General features: G+C 40.3%; 1 protein-coding gene across 1 annotated transcript in view; it reads left to right on the top strand.

The window, feature by feature from the left end:
* The window catches only part of TTC29 (tetratricopeptide repeat domain 29), a 148,514-nt gene that overhangs the window by 61,767 nt on the left and 70,708 nt on the right, over positions 1–16,039 (top strand). The window lies entirely within an intron of this gene.

Genomic DNA, 16,039 nt, shown 5'->3' on the forward strand with positions numbered 1-16,039 from the left:
TTTTGTTTATAAAAGGTAGTACATAGTCAATTACCATTAAATGCTTAAGTATACATGAAAGTTAAATATACAGAATCATGTAACTGTCTATATTCTCATATCACCAAGGACAAGAGAAAATGGGTTTAAATGGCAGCAAAAAGTAAGTAATAAAAAATGTTACTAAAGAACCTGGTGGGTAGCTCAGTTGGTTGGAGCATCATCCAGATACTCCAAGGTTGCAGGTTCAGTCCCCGGTCAGGACACATACAAGAAGCAACCAACAAATGCATAACTAAGTGGAACAAATTGGCATTTCTCTCTGTATATACAGGCATCATGCCATGCACTGGATCTGTTCTATAAATTTGCAAGATAACACTAGTGGTGTAGTGTAGGGCGCAGCTATAGGGTTAAGCCTTGGACTGACCTGTTGGCAAAGCCACAGACAAGTCCCAGCTTAGAGGGCACAGTCCTCTTAACATAATTAGGCTTGACCTTATGATGCTCCCTAGATCTTATCTGGGAAGCTAATGGGCTGAGGGAGATGTAGCAAGTGCTGCCAAAACAAGTGAAACTCACAAGAACATTGTAACTATGGTGACCACTACCTTGTTTACCTCTGGCTATAAAATAAAGGTTCAGCTTGCCTCTGGGTCTCTCTCTCTCTGTGGCCTCAGCCAGGCACAGGAAGAACCACCTAGACCCAGCTTATTCTCTTTGTCTGTCATTTCTTCATCCTTTCGACGCCCTCCCTCAGGCTTTTGAACCCTTGACTGAGCTGGCTCGGCCCAGTGTAGGATAGTCTAGTAATGAATGTTATTAGGAAACTAATACACAGAGTGATTAGAAAAGATAATTCACATAAAGTTTTAAGACCACCTGCCTGGTATATAATAAACCTTTGATAATGATTAGCTTTTAGCACTTTTACCCTGACCAGTTTCTGGGCATTAGTAGAGGTGAAGGTGGTGACAAGTAGATACAGTAGTTCTGAAAGACTTGGGAATAGACTAAATGTGGAAGGCGAGGGACATAGAGGTGTCCAGGTGGACCCTAGGTTCCTGGCTGTGGAGCTGGATAGATGCCGGGCTCATTCACTGAGGCAGAGAATGCTGAAGGGCGCCAGCCTTGGGGGAAATGCAGAGTTCTGTTTTGAATATTGAATTTGAGGACATTTTAAGATATCCAAGGAGAGATCAAATAGACAGAAGTACATGTGAGTCTGGACACAAAAGGAAATCTAGATTGGAGATGCTGTATAAACTTCACACTGATAAATGTGTAACTTTAAGCAAACTAGAGCTGAGGAGTAGAGGAGATTGCCTAGGGCAGGTGAACAGTGATTGATAAAAAAAGTCCTAGGGCCAAGCTGGGTGAAGGTGGTACAAAGGGGATTAAGCAAGAGTGTCCATGGAAGTGGGAGGAAAACCAGGAATAGATGATCTGACCAAAGATAAGCCATGGGAACTCGGCATGTCTAAAAGACTTAAATATGCCAACTCCTCTGCCTCCCATCCCAGGTTTTGGGCTGGAATAAGAGAGCTCCTTGCAGATATTTTCAATAAGAACTCATCCCCCTCCCTTAGGCAAGTACGTGGGTTAGTTAGGGTAGTTAATGTTTGTCATTGAGTTCCCAGCCAGGGCAGAGGCTTTGGGAAACCGGGCAGGCCGCACTGCAGGCCTCGGGCTCACTGCTGCACTCACCATACAAGTCCAGCCTTTGCAGTTGGTAAGAGTTGGGGGCTGTCTTGGAACCCAGGTCTCATGGCAGAATATTGCTGCCTTTTGGGAAAACAGCTGACCCAGAACTGAGGCCTTGCGGGAACCAAGCATAAGATTTGGGTCAGACCCACAGGCAGAGCTGCAGGGCCAAAAGTGGGTTTTGTTGTCAAGTCTGGACACAGGATGCCAAGAGCAAAGACAAGAAGGAGCCACCAAGGATTGGGAAGTTGGGCTGGGGTCTGGGTGGGTGGAGAATGGACACTGAGCAGTAGTAGATTTGGGGGGTGAACTGGGAGGTCTCCCAGTTCAGGCTGGTGGCAGAGAGCAGCCGGTTTCTGTGGTTGGACTCATATAAAATAGGTTCCCACAAAACCTGACATCTTGCTTGGATCTCAGGTTGAAGGCCATGTCTTTTCAGCCTCTCTAGTGTCTGACTTCAGCCACTACCCCCTGCTTCCTTTCAGGGATAACAGGGAATGCTTCAGACTACCATTTGATTCCCCCTTCCCTTTTTGCTTCTGGACCTGGGAGCTCTTCATGTTACATAAATGATCTATTATTATTTATTTGCAAACTACCGCGTGTCTTTCCAACCGCAGTCTCTCTCCTTCCGACAGCATTGTTTCTGGTTTACAAGATGCCTGTTAGGAACTCACAACATATCTTCCTTCTTTAGTGAATATATTGTGGAAAAAAAAAATCACATGATCAGTTCATAAATAGGATTGATTACTTGATTGATTGATTGATTAGATATCTGTCCAGTTATCTAATCGTGAAGTAGAAATTCAACATAAAAATGTTTTTTTTTGAAATCTTCTTTTACCCTACGCTCCGCTCCTCCCTGTGCAGTATTACCAACACCACTGATAGCATTTCTGTCCAGTGTGGCTGTGAAGGGGGCCAGAATGCTAAGAAAGCAGCTTTGTGGTGCTGGAGCCAGAGTGACAGCTGGTGGTTAGATCTAGCACTTCCTTCCCTCTTCTTATTCAGTCTAGCTTTAGTGTTCCTCAACGCCATATACAGTTTTTATTTTCTCACCTGTAATTTAAGTTTAGAATTTAGAACATTTTCACGTATTCAGTATCTTGCCTCTAGATTCAATCTCCACCTCTCACAGATGTCTCCCTTCCAATAATGTTGTTCATCTGTTTAAAAACTTTTACATGATTTTTCTGAGAAACTGGGCTTAGAGAACCCTGTCATAAGTAAGTATTTCTAATTGAAGGTTCTGATGATCACAAACAGATGAGATTTTGAAAATTTTCTAATTTATCTTAACTTAAAGGCTTTAATTTATTGATATATGATTAGTACATGTAATATGAGAATATGTTGGCAAGCATATATGAATACAGTCTGGCTGATAAAAAGTTCTTTTCTCAGTGACAGAATAGAGCCAACCTAAAAACAAATAGTGGATTTCTTTAGGGCTGACGTACCTAAAGTAATGAGGAAAAGGTATTTGGTGAAGGAAAAGGACAGTTACTCTAATAAACCTGTGCATGAGGTCATGGAGACCCTGACATTTAAAGAGGAGAATGTTACCTGCATATATCAGGTGCTGAGAAAAGAAATAGTCGTCCCCTTTGGCCATCATCAATTTAGGCCTATAAATGCTCCATGTAGAGTAAATTCTGAATTTTAGAAGGTAAATCTTATGAAGTTCTAAGGTTTTAGAGAGAAAAACTTAGGGGTAGGCAAAAGTAGGTTAATAATAAATAATGCAGTAATTAATATGGGAATAATAATACAAGAAGAAACTGTGTTTCACATACTCACAGCTGTAAACCTGCTTTTGCCCACCCCTTTATTTTATTAAAAGTCACATTTAAGGCCTTGTGCAAAGTTGGACCACCTTTCACAGTCAAATATTGAAACCATGAAATTATTTTAAGAAAAAGGAAGGTCCTCCCTTAGCACTTGGTTTTTATACATGAATTTTCTTCCTCTCTAATCCTTTATTCCACTTAAAAATTTTGGGAACACCACCTTTAAATTTACTCAAACTTTAGTATGTTCAGTGAATTATTTGCTTCCTGTTATTTAGCAATAATGCAGCCTACCAAAAAATTATACTATGAAAGCAAAATTCATCATATTGATATTTCATTCATTTCATCATATGTACTATGATTTAATTTTTCCATATACAAAACAGCAGCTCTCTTTTTGCGTACGTTAGCATCTTTATAATAGCTTAGAGTGCTTCTAATATTGGTGTTAGTGTACGTACAAGGTTACCCTAAGTCTGTAGCCTCAGCAGCAGCCGCATTTTGTAGCAAATTATCTTATTAACATATCAGAACAAATATAGGATGTCTCAAAAAATGTATACGTACACGTTGAATAATTATAAAGGCATTGTTTATTAACATACATTTCATTTTCAAAATTGAGCTATTGGCCATTAAAGTGTGCATACATTTTGGGGGACACACCCTATCGTTAGACTATTTAATTCCAATAAGTCATGGATTGTTTATAAAGTATATGGATCATATTTGTAAAATGATATATTCTTGGGGTCTCACTAAGTAAATGTAATTAAATGTTATTTATTTTTTCAACTAAATAGATGTAAACAAAGATAAAACCATTTTATATGAGGGCATCTCTAACAAAGAATGATTTGTTTGTAATGTAGGTGGAGGAAATGATCATTGGAGCTATTCCCATTTAGTTCCTTTCTCTATTTAGAATGTTACCTTCTCCCTTAAAAGTCACTCCATTCTTGATATTGGTGGACTCTTTATTCAAATGACTGGAGGCCCGGTGCACAGATTCATGCACAATGAAAGGAAATTAATTAGAAGGTGGCCAGCAGGGTAGGACTGGGCAAGACGGGCCGGAAACACCCTGGAGCCAACCTCCCACAGTCCCTCCCCAGCCGGCTGCACCTGGGGCAGCACTGGGTCTCAAAGGGCATCTGTGGAGTGAGCAGGGTCCCTCCAGCAGGTGGGGTCCCTTGGCCTGGCCTGTGGGGATTGGGCCGAAACTGACATCCCCCAAGGGGTCCTGGAGTATGAGAGGGCATTCTGCAAAGTTGCTGTCACTCGGCTGCTCCTGCATTGAGCACCTGCCTCTTGCTGGTCAGTGCGTGTCATATCTACTGGCCAGTCGGCTGGTCACTTGGCTTTTTATATATATAAAGATAATCTAGCTGACATGCAGATGCTTTGGTAGATTCCACAGTAATGTTCATAAAACAAGTTTTCCTTTTGGCCCCTTTTATAAGCAGAGACTTTTATCTGCTGCTGAAGCCATTATGCAAACAGAATAAATTGGTATTTCATATTTAAAGAAAAAAATCCAGCACACTGAAAGAAAAGCGATTTGAATTTCTACTTCCTTGTCTTCAGAGAACAGTAAAAGAGATACATTCTTGACTCAAGGCAACATTATTTTTTTTAAATCCTCACTACCATTTAAATTTTTTTTCAATTTGTCATTCTCTAGGATAATCTGAAGCCTGTATGTTTCTTCATGCCACTCCCTAAATGCCAAAGTTTCTCGTTGTATTCCACTCACATATTAACCACTCCTCTCCCCTCCCTCTCTCCTTCTGCCTTCTCTTCTCTCTCTGGTAAAGAAATTGTGGCTCTTTTCAGCAGGCCATTTGTATCCTTACATCCCTATTCTCGCCCCCAAATTTATAACTCAGTTAAAAAATAGGATTTATGGCCCTAACTGGTTTGGCTCAGTGGATAGAGCGTTGGCCTGCGGACTGAAAGGTCCCAGGTTCGATTCCAGTCAAGGGCATGTACCTTGGTTGCGGGCACATCCCCAGTAGGGAGTGTGCAGGAGGCAGCTGATCGATGTTTCTCTCATCGGTATTTCTAACTCTCTATCCCTCTCCCTTCCTCTCTGTAAAAAATCAATAAAATATACTTTTTAAAAAATAGGATTTATGTCAAAAAAGGAATTTAGGTTATTTATTTATTTAAAGATCAGAGCTATTCACTTCTCATGCAATAGAAGTTGTCTTTACTTGCCAGTTAGAAACCAGTACCTAAAATTGACCCTTCTGCTCCTGTTTAATGGCCTCAGTGCCTGAGGGGGGCTCCGATGAGGGCACAGAGGGAACAGTGGACTCCTCCTCCCTGAAGACCGCTGGTTATCATTACCCCAAACATGCAGACAGTCCTGCCGCGGCCAGCCTGCCTCCTGTGCTGTGCAGTTCACCCCAGCTTCCGGCGCATGTTAGAGGGCTCTCCACTCCACTGGAGACGATTCAGGTGTAAGCTTGGGGTCGCAGCAGTCATTTTGTACTTCACCCCAGAGTATTCATCTGCCTCATTCTTGTGTCCTATGACCCACTCAGGCAGTCTCCTCCAGAATCTAAAAGGAGCAGCTGTTATAGACCCATTTACCCCCAACTGTTGCCACACCAACCTCTTTCCTTTAGCATCATACGCCTTCCACACACCCTGCCACCAGTGCACAACTAGCACTTACTTCCTTTTCATTCCAAACATTTGCTAAGTAGGGAAATGTTCAAAATATCCATTAGCTGACCAGCAAAAGAAAGATTATAGGATTAGAAAACACACCCATATAAGAAGAAAATAGTCATATTTCCAAATTTTAAAAAATTGATTTATTTCCAAACTGCATAAAATTACATTACTCAAAATTATAAAGCAATCATCTAAGGCATGGGATAGGCATGAATTCCATATCTAATATTATTTAATACATTTTTGAACAAGTAGGCTTACTTGGAAAATAACATTTTAAGTAGTTCATAAAAATGTGTTTTAATAATTTGGTGATTATTAAAATGTAAAATGTTTTACTAATAATTTGCTACTACTGTCTTTGTATTTAAAGTCATGACCTTTCTAAAATGTTAAAACAGATAACCTTCCAGTAATAATTAGATATATATTTCTGGAGCAAAAATTGTAGACTAGAATTTTAGTCAATTGAATGTGGTGTATTTTAAAATTTCCTCATTAATTGAGTTTAGTTCTCGTTATACCTTTTTCTTCTGTTTAATTTTTCTAATTCTTCTCTTTTCAGTGTTACAGATTAGAAAAATAGCATGTGTAGGGATTTTTCTTTTGAAATGATGAATACTTAATGGTATTTGTCATATAAATTATAGTATTTGTCATTTAAATGATAACAAATTACAGAAAAAAACTCAAGAAAAATGAAAATCTGTCCTTTTAAAATAGTAATATGTAATGTAAAAATTTGTAAGATATAGACAGACTTTAATGGAAATAAAGAGATATTTGATGTCAGGAAAGAAAGGGGTCCATGGCCTAAATTAATATAAACACTGATATTCTAGTAGTAAAATGTATTGATTCTTTGACATGTGAAAGAATCCCTTTGAGACCTAGAATAGCACTTTAACAAGAACTTCATGATTATTATTATTCATTATAAAAAGTGCTGCTGGAGTAGCTCTTTACAAAGCTGCTGACATTTTATTTCCAGTCATTCACATTTTTAGAAATAGTGCAAAAAATTCCCAATACTCATTTTGAGAGAAAATAAAGAAAAGGATAGTTACTTTTATTTGGTTCATCCTAAAAGGATAAACTTCAACACGCTGAAAATTAAGTACCTAATCAACTATACGGCATAGTAGTGACATATGGAACATAATGTATGTACACTCCTTAAAGTTCAAGGCCTCGCACAAGAAAATGTTCTCCGGAGCAATAAAGCGACCTGCATAGTTCATCAGAAGACTAATTGTGTGACAGACCTAGAGGCAGCGGCTTAGCTGTTAGTGCACGTTGATATAGAGGCTGCAAAAAAAGAAGAGGCATCGCACCGGCAAGAACCTGGAGATGATTATAAGACTCACATGTTAAACAGCAATAGTATGTGGATCCTACTTTGTCCTTCCAGATTGAGCCAAATTATATTTTCTTCTACCACACAATAGGGGTCACTTCAGAAAGAAAAATGTAATTCAACATCTTAAAAATATACAAAATATTCTCAAATGTATTTGCTGTGTAGACAATTACTTGATCTTCAGTGAACAGCTATATGGATATTAGAGTTTATCCTATATAATAAAAGCCTAATATGCTAAGTGTCCAGTCATCTGGTCGGCCATTCAACCAATCAAAGTGTAATATGCTAATGATATGCTAAGGCTGCTCAATTGCTTGCTATGACGTGCACTATCCACCAGCGGGAAGATGCTCCAACCAGTAGGTGAGCTTGGTGCTGGGGTCCAGTCAATTGGGACTGAGTGAGATGGGCTGGACACACCCAGTAGCCCTCCTACACTCCCTCTCCAGCTGGCCAATCTCCCACATCCCTCCCCTGCCCTGATCATGCACCAGTAGGGTCCCTCGGCCTGGCCTGCACCCTCTCGCAATCCAGGACCACTCAGGAGATGTCAGAGAGCCGTTTTTGGCCTGATCCCACAGGCTAGGCACAGGAGCCCCACTGGTGCACGAATTTGTGCACTGGGCCTATAGTTCAGTATAATTAGTGTTCAATAAAAATAACATATAATAGACTTTAAAATAACATTAATGCTACACTCCTAGTATTCAATTGTGTATTTAGAGCACTATTTTACCCAATAATTTCACAGTTTCACTTAATAAACATAAAATTTTAGTCAATAACTAATAAACTGAACTTGCTCTATATTAAATCTGCATTTGTCCTATGAATGTCCTCTATATACCCTCCTTTTCCCCTAAATGATAATGATTATGGCCAATGATAAAGAGAAGGAAGGTGACAAAGAAACCAAACAACCCACAAAATGGTGTTCAGCTCCTGAATAATCAAGAGTCGATTATATAAATGTAGGTAACAGTTTTTATTTGTGAGTATTTTAAAGGAGAACATTAATATTCTTTTATATAAAAGCATAATTTAGAGGTATGGAAGCTTAGCAAGGATGTGAGACAACAGGAAGTGCAGTTAGAGGCGGAAGCTGGTGTAGAAAGTGAAGGGATGCATGAGATTCAGGATGATTAACCCATGGAAAGCCAGTCCCACACTGCAGAGAAACTCTTAGGCAACACATCAGAGAGGGGAAAGGGAGCAGACTGGGGAGGAAGGATGAAGGAGACAGATTTATTAAAAACAACTGATAAAAACTTATTGACCAATGATTAACGTGTATCTTGCTCTAAAGAGTGTGAATAACTCAATCCTTGTGTTAGAGTTTCAAAGTAAATAACAGTATAACTTACTCACAAAAATCTTTTTCATTGTAGTCTTAATGTGTTTTTACAGTTCTTACTTAAAAACAATATTCAGATATTTTTTTTGCAAAGCTTATAAGGCATTCTTTGAGTTTCTGTAAAAGCGTGGGCCATGAGAGGTGAAGTTTTGGACTATTAGACTAACAACCGTGATGTCTTGGTTTGGGTTTCTCCAGTAGCAGCCTTCGAGATACGGCTTTGAGTACAAGTAGTTTATCTGGGAGCGGTTCCACCGGTGAGTTACTGCTGTGGGAAAATGGAACTCAGTCCTGCTGGACACCGAGAGCCAGTGTAGAAACCAGCCAATTACCCCAGTAAAGGGACAAGGGAGCTGGGGTATTTGCCCACCAGTTCCCATCCTTCATCGGTTGAGAGCTGCTTCCAGGGACACTCATTCTCCAGCAATTCTAGCGTACCATGAGCCCAGCCGTTGGGCAGACAGCAGCCTTTGGCTGGCTGTGGTCTTCCCTTTAACCTTGGATTTATAGGCCTCCCACCACCACTACTTCTCACCCCAGTCAATCTCTAGGAAAGGTTCCCTAAACAAGCTAAGCCAATCAGGTTGCTTGCCTGGTAATTTTGTCTTTTCAAATCAGAGCCAGTCCTCTTTGGTGAGAAAGTTGGCCTGGAGCCTCCAGAGCCATGAAGGACCGTGGGAAAATAAAGCTTACACACAGAAACCGAGATGAGAAATGGAGAGAGCAATTCCTAGTGGCATTGAGTCCCTAGTTTACCCTTTTGCCTAAATTAGATTGGGGTGGTCTTTGTCCAGTGAAATCAACTGAGCCCTAACTGATAGAGAATCATTACCAGGAGCAACAATAGCAACCAGTGTGTCTTTGTGTGCTATGTGCCTAGAACAGTACCAGCTTTATCATTTACATGTTTCGTCCCATGAATACTCACAAGAACCCTAAGAGGCAGATATTATTAGTATTTTCTACTTACCCTCACTCCCATTTCACAGATGAAGACCGAGACTTAGATTAAGTAACCCGTCTCTTCTTGCTCCCAATGCAAATTTACTATCTGCCAGAAACAATTAGGAAATGCAAGGAAACATGCATAAACAGTACTGTTAGTTTGATTTTAAGTTGAACAGTCTGGTAGGGCAGAATGCTTATATTTTTTGGGTAAAATGAAGTAGAGGAAGGGAAATAGGGTCCTTCCCGTAGATTTCAATTCTCTGTTACCGACTTAAACATTATCATGGGTTAATAGAGTGGTTAAGAACATGGCCCCTGGTTTCTAATCCTGTGACCTTGTGTGCCACGGTTTACTTAATCTCGCTTGTGCCTTGGTTTACTTATTGACAGCATAAGGATTATACTAGTACCTAATTTATGGGTAATTTTGAGGATTAAATAGATTAATATGAAGAAAGTATTTGGAACTCTATCTGGCATACTCTACTGTCTCAATAAATACTGGTGAACATTATAGAACAGTAAAAGTATAATTTGCTGGATTAGTGCAAGGATTGTTATTCCTGCTACCGCTACTGTCTTACCAGATCAGAGACAAATCTCTTAGCATCCTGCTTTGTAAAATGAAGATGCTATTTATTAATATAGTATGTTGATAAAAATTCCAATAGAACAGTAAAGAGATAATGGTTTATTGGTCCTTATTATTGTACTGCAAATGATTTAACTATACATTTCCCCTAAATTTAATTAAACATATTCATTTTCCCTATGAGCTTATATTAGCTTACAGCAGAGTGACTATTTATTATGTTCATTTTATATGTTTATAATATCATAGATATTACAAAAATAAACATTTCCTTTTGAAATATTATGTAAATGAACATTAATATTTGTTACAATGTTGCAAAGCCAAAATTACTTTTTAATTGTTTATTTTAATAGATTACATGGGAATGGAAAAGTACTACCCAGGCAAATCACTATGATCTTCAAATTAATTTTGAAAGTACCAGAAAAGACCACCAAATTGGGAGTCAGACATCCTAGGTTCCAGTTCTGGTTCTGGTTTTGTCACCAAGTTCTTTGGCCTGGATAAGTCATTAAGCTTTGTTCAGCTTCCTCAACGACATTGTGGCAGGGCACAATTGTTGTAATATTGGTCGACAGTAGGACAGGTGGTACCAAAAGGAGCTAGAACTTGAGCCCATCTATGTGGTGGTATTGATAGGCCCTATCTTGGCACTGAGGTGGGAGGGGCCAGATAAGAGTGCTGCCTCTGAAATCAGGTGACCTGGGTTCATGTCCTTACCACTTGTATGACCTTGGCCAACAGCTTCATCTTTATGTACCTGTTTCCTTACCTTTAAAAAGAGATAAGAATAAATATTAATGCCTACTCATGGGATGTTGTGAAAATTAAAGTAGTTGATGGGTAGTCTTAAGAATAATCTGTGACTTATTTATTCAGCACATAGTTTTGGAGCACCTATTACCAAGCCCTGTTCTAGACACTTGGCTTATCAGCAATAGCAAACCAGAGATCTCTGTGGTCCTGAAGGTTCCATCCCATTGGAAAAAGCTGATAATGAAAATTAAATGTAATAAACAAGTGAATGAGATAGTATGTTAGATAATAATAAGCACTCTAGAAAAAAAGAAGAAAATACAACAGAGGAATGCTTCAGGAGCATCAAAGCAAGTGGTGGGGTGAAGATTTTAAATAGGTGATCAGAGAAGGTCTGGTTGAGAATTTGACATTTGAGAAAAGACTGGAAGCAGATGAGAAAGTTAGCCAGGCAGATGTGTGAGGGACACATGTTCCAAGCAGAGGCCATAGTCAGGGCCAAAGCCCAATGGCAGCAGTGTCCCCGGGAAGCTTGGGGCCAGCAAGACTGAGGAAGAGCAAAAGGGAGCGGAGCAGGAGGAGCCAGAGTCAAAGAGGGAAGGGGTGGTGGCCTAAACCGGTTTGGCTCAGTGGATAAAGCATTGGCCTGCAGACTGAAAGGTCCAGTCAAGGGCATGTACCTGGGTTGCGGGCACATCCCCAGTAGGAGGTGTGCAGGAGGCAGCTGATCGATGTTTCTCTCTCATCGATGTTTCCAACTCTCTATCCCTCTCCCTTCCTCTCTGTAAAAATATCAATAAAAATATATTTTTTTTAAAAAAAAGGAGAGAAGGGGTGGGATCCTGGAAGCCTTGCTGGCCATTGTGAAGCCAGGCGTTTTCTCCTGAGTGGAAATGGGGTCATTGTAGGCAGATGAATGTCAGAATAAATACTCAGTATTGACTATTATAATTAGGCCACGGACTGAAAAAATAGCAACTGGTAATAGGCAAAGCTGTATCTGGGCAAACATGAAGTTAACATCTAGACTGGCAGGTGTCAGTGTGCAGTAGGCGCTCCTGTAGATGTTTAGAGGCTGGCTTCCAGGAACTGTGAAGCATTACACTGTGAGTGAAGGTCTAGGTCAGCATAGACATGCTTGCCGTAATCCAGCAGCAGGAGTCACAAACCAATAAGCCCAGTTCAGGTTCTTTCTCCTCCTCCAACTCTAGGACCGTGTGTTCTGGAGCAAGTCACTCAACCTCTCTGCACTTCATTTTTCTCATTTGTACAATGGAAATATTGTGAAGATTAAATGCACCATAAATGTAAATACTTGCACATGTGGATTTTGCTCAATACATGGTAGTAACCACCATAGGCAAGTGACAAGCACAAAGCCACAGGCTGGAGATCAGGAGCAGGACTCCTAATGTGAGCATATTGATGGCAGCAAGGTAGGTCTCCAGACTTTCAATCAGTAGGGATCAGATCAGGTATCAAGACAGAGATTCAATCAAGAAGAACAAGACTGGGACACAGCTCATGAGAACAGGGCTAGGACACATGGTGGGGGCTTGGTCTAAACAGACATGGTAAGAGCCAGGTCACCGTAACAGGGGTTGAGATCAGAATATAATCCACGCACACTGATGTGATACCAAGCTTCTACCCCGGCACGTCGGGGACAGGCGTGGTCCTGGGGACTGGAGCAGGGCGACACTGCTCAATGAAGGGACCCCGGCTGGGAGGATGGCTGAGCTCAGGAAGCAGGGCCACCAGCAAGGGATTCCAGATATGATCTCCACCAGTCCTTTGGGCTCTATAATCTCCATTTCTAAGTATTGGTAATAATTTAAAAACGCCAAAGATAATTTCCTACTTTATGCTATAAAACCTAAAGCTTACTATAAGAACGGTAGCAGCAATTTGTTTTGCCTTTTTATTTTCAGCTCATACGTTATTTCAGAGCTGATCAAAGGCATTGGTTGCAAAGTAGAGAATAAATCACACTTCTAAATAAACCACTAAAGAGTGTTAAATTGATTTAAGTGATTTTAGGAATATTAATATTTAAAACATCTGTGTCCCAAGTCTCTTTATGATTACCTATAGCAATAATAACTACCATTTCATTCTACCATTCTTCATTTTATAATATTACATAGTAAACTGTGGGAAAACATTATTTTTTAGCCCCAGAACAGAAGTATAAGATTTCATTGTTTATTTAGGTTCAAATATCTTGAATTTTATTCAGTCAATAAAAGTAAACTCGATTAATGCCTTCATTTTATCCTTTGCCTAGGTTGAGGTGAATAGAGTGCAGTGTCTACTTTTTATTATTTAAAAAAACTTTGCCTTTCAGTCACATTTCTTTGCATTAAATTTGATTTTAAGCTGCATGTATTTCAGGATTAGTCCCAGTCTGGAGAAATTTTCTAGCTTCACAATTTTGCATCTTTGGCTTATCTTAAAATTGCATATATGAGTCTCCTAGATCTTTATTAATATACGGGGGAAGAAAAGGAAGCCTCAGTGTTCAGTGGAGTACCAACGAATGTCTCTCCGTGGGAGGGTCTGGGCACCGAGGGTTCCACGCATCCACTTTGGTGTCAGAGGCACCCAGGCTGCCCGGTTGGACAGCCAGCTGTGTGAGTGGTGAAAGCAAGCAGACATCTGGATCCCAGTGCACGCGTTCCAAGGCATTTCTGAACTGCTCATGCATTCATACTTACCCAAGTCCGCAGCCTTCCCCGGGGCTTGCTCCTCAGTTTCCTCTCCTCCTCAGTTTCCTCTCCTCCTCAGCCTGTCTCCATCTTTTTCCGCACTTCAGCAACCTCCCTTTTCCTTTCCAAGTTGCCTCCATCTGCTCATGTGTCAGCATGGCCCTCCTGCCACACGGCTCACTGAGGAATCCGTCCCGTGCCTGTCACCGCTCAGCGCTCTGTGCCACACTGGCTTGTTTTGTCAATAACCATTTATTTGTTGCTGGAACAGTAGCAGCCATTACATCTGACCTCCCTGTTTCATCAATTATGGATAGATTATTGGATGTGAACATCTGCAAAAGCTTGCTGTTGGACTCACCTCCTGGCTGGGATTAGATAAAGTACTAAACTGTTGTTTATTGTCAGGCCAAAACTCTACTGGGAAGGCAGGGAATTCCAAGAGTGGCAGAGCCCCATCAGAAGTATCAGAAATCGTTTCATATTGCCACCGTTTCCCCGAAGATTCCAGCCACTCATTATTGACACGTATTACTAGCTGGTATAACCTACTTGATAAAAGCTTTTGGCAGGCGTCACATTTCCACTCATTGTCTCATCTGTCAGAATGGAAATGACTCATAACTTGCTTTCTTGTCTCTTTTATCACGGTGAAAGGGTAATAGACAAAGCTTCCTCTGCATGCAAGCATTCGGGGAAGATTCAATGTGTTCGCATAGCCCGATAGGAAATCATTACATCATGGATCTAAATCAGGGTTTACCGAGTTTACCAGAATAATGGCTTGTGGTAGAAAGGTTATTAAATTGTGCAGAGAGAATATGCTCCAAATGTTTTTCAGGGCTCTCATGGATTTCTGAGAAGGGGAAAGAAAATGGAATTTTATGGAAGCCTGCCTTCAATGAGGGAGAAATCTAGTAAAAAGGATTATGAGTAGAAGCTGGCTCTCCTGCCAAGGGAAAGACGAATCTCCTAGGGGTAATTGGTTCATGAAGAAATAGAGAAATAGTCACAATATTAGTGTTTATTAAAACCATCGAGGAAGTCACTCACTGATAGAAACCACTCATTGGTTTGGTCCCATAAACCATGTTGTCCAGAGGTCAAGTGGAAGAAGGCTGCTACAGTGACCACTTTGGGGAAGGCCGAGGAACTCGGCTTGTCACCACGCTAGTGACTTTTCACGGTTTACTTCTCTGTCTTAACTCCTTACTTATCAAAGTAGAAACTACATTAGTCTGTCATCATTCTAGATGAAAAGAAAGAGAAAAAGATATTTTGTATTCCCTCCACAGATTGGAAGATTTATTCCTCAAGATACCATGGCTACTTAACAAGATTTCAGCCTCTGATCTTCCTGTGCTCACTGAGCATGAGGCCACGTGCACTCATAATGGGGAAACACATTCATTAGAGAATGCGGCTAGATGAAACAAGCACACATTTACATAGGGGTTCTATGTTATTTTGAAAAATCATTTAAATCCTCCTTTGGGAATCTGGCTTGTTTTCTGATACTTGAACTCTCCAGAACTGGCTATTAACTGAAAATTTTCATATAGTTTCCATTTACCATAGTTATAAAGTTATTTTTTAATAAAGGGAGATGTAATGTAAAACATTATGTAATATGATATAAATATATAATAAGGTGTAATATGTTATGTAAATATATTAATATCTATAATAATAAAAGTATAACATGCTAATTAGACCGAACGTCCTTCCGGAGTCCTTCCAGAGGACCTTCTGGACGAAGCCAGGGCTGCAAGGGAAGCCTGGGTCCTGGGTGCCTGCCAGCAGCTGGAGGGAAGCCCCGGTCCTGGATGCCTGCCGGCGGCTGGAGGGAAGCCCAAGTCCCGGGTGCCAGAGGGAAGCCGGTGCTGGCAGCCGGGGGAAGGAAGGCCAACTCTTGCATGAATTTTGTGCATCAGGCCTCTATTTATATAATAATTTACGTAAGAGCTTATTCTTCTTTAAGCCAATTAAATAGTTATATATAATATAATTACTATAATATAGCATATAAAATATCATGAAACCCACATTAATGTTTCTGCAAGTACTTCATTACCAGTACTTTGCAAAGGCTCTACCATATTTATTCAACAATTGTCAACTTTAACATAAGACTAGGAGTTAGGGGTATAA

Source organism: Myotis davidii, unplaced genomic scaffold, assembly GCF_000327345.1.
Source record: "Myotis davidii unplaced genomic scaffold, ASM32734v1 scaffold323, whole genome shotgun sequence".
Taxonomy (NCBI): Eukaryota; Metazoa; Chordata; class Mammalia; order Chiroptera; family Vespertilionidae; genus Myotis; species Myotis davidii.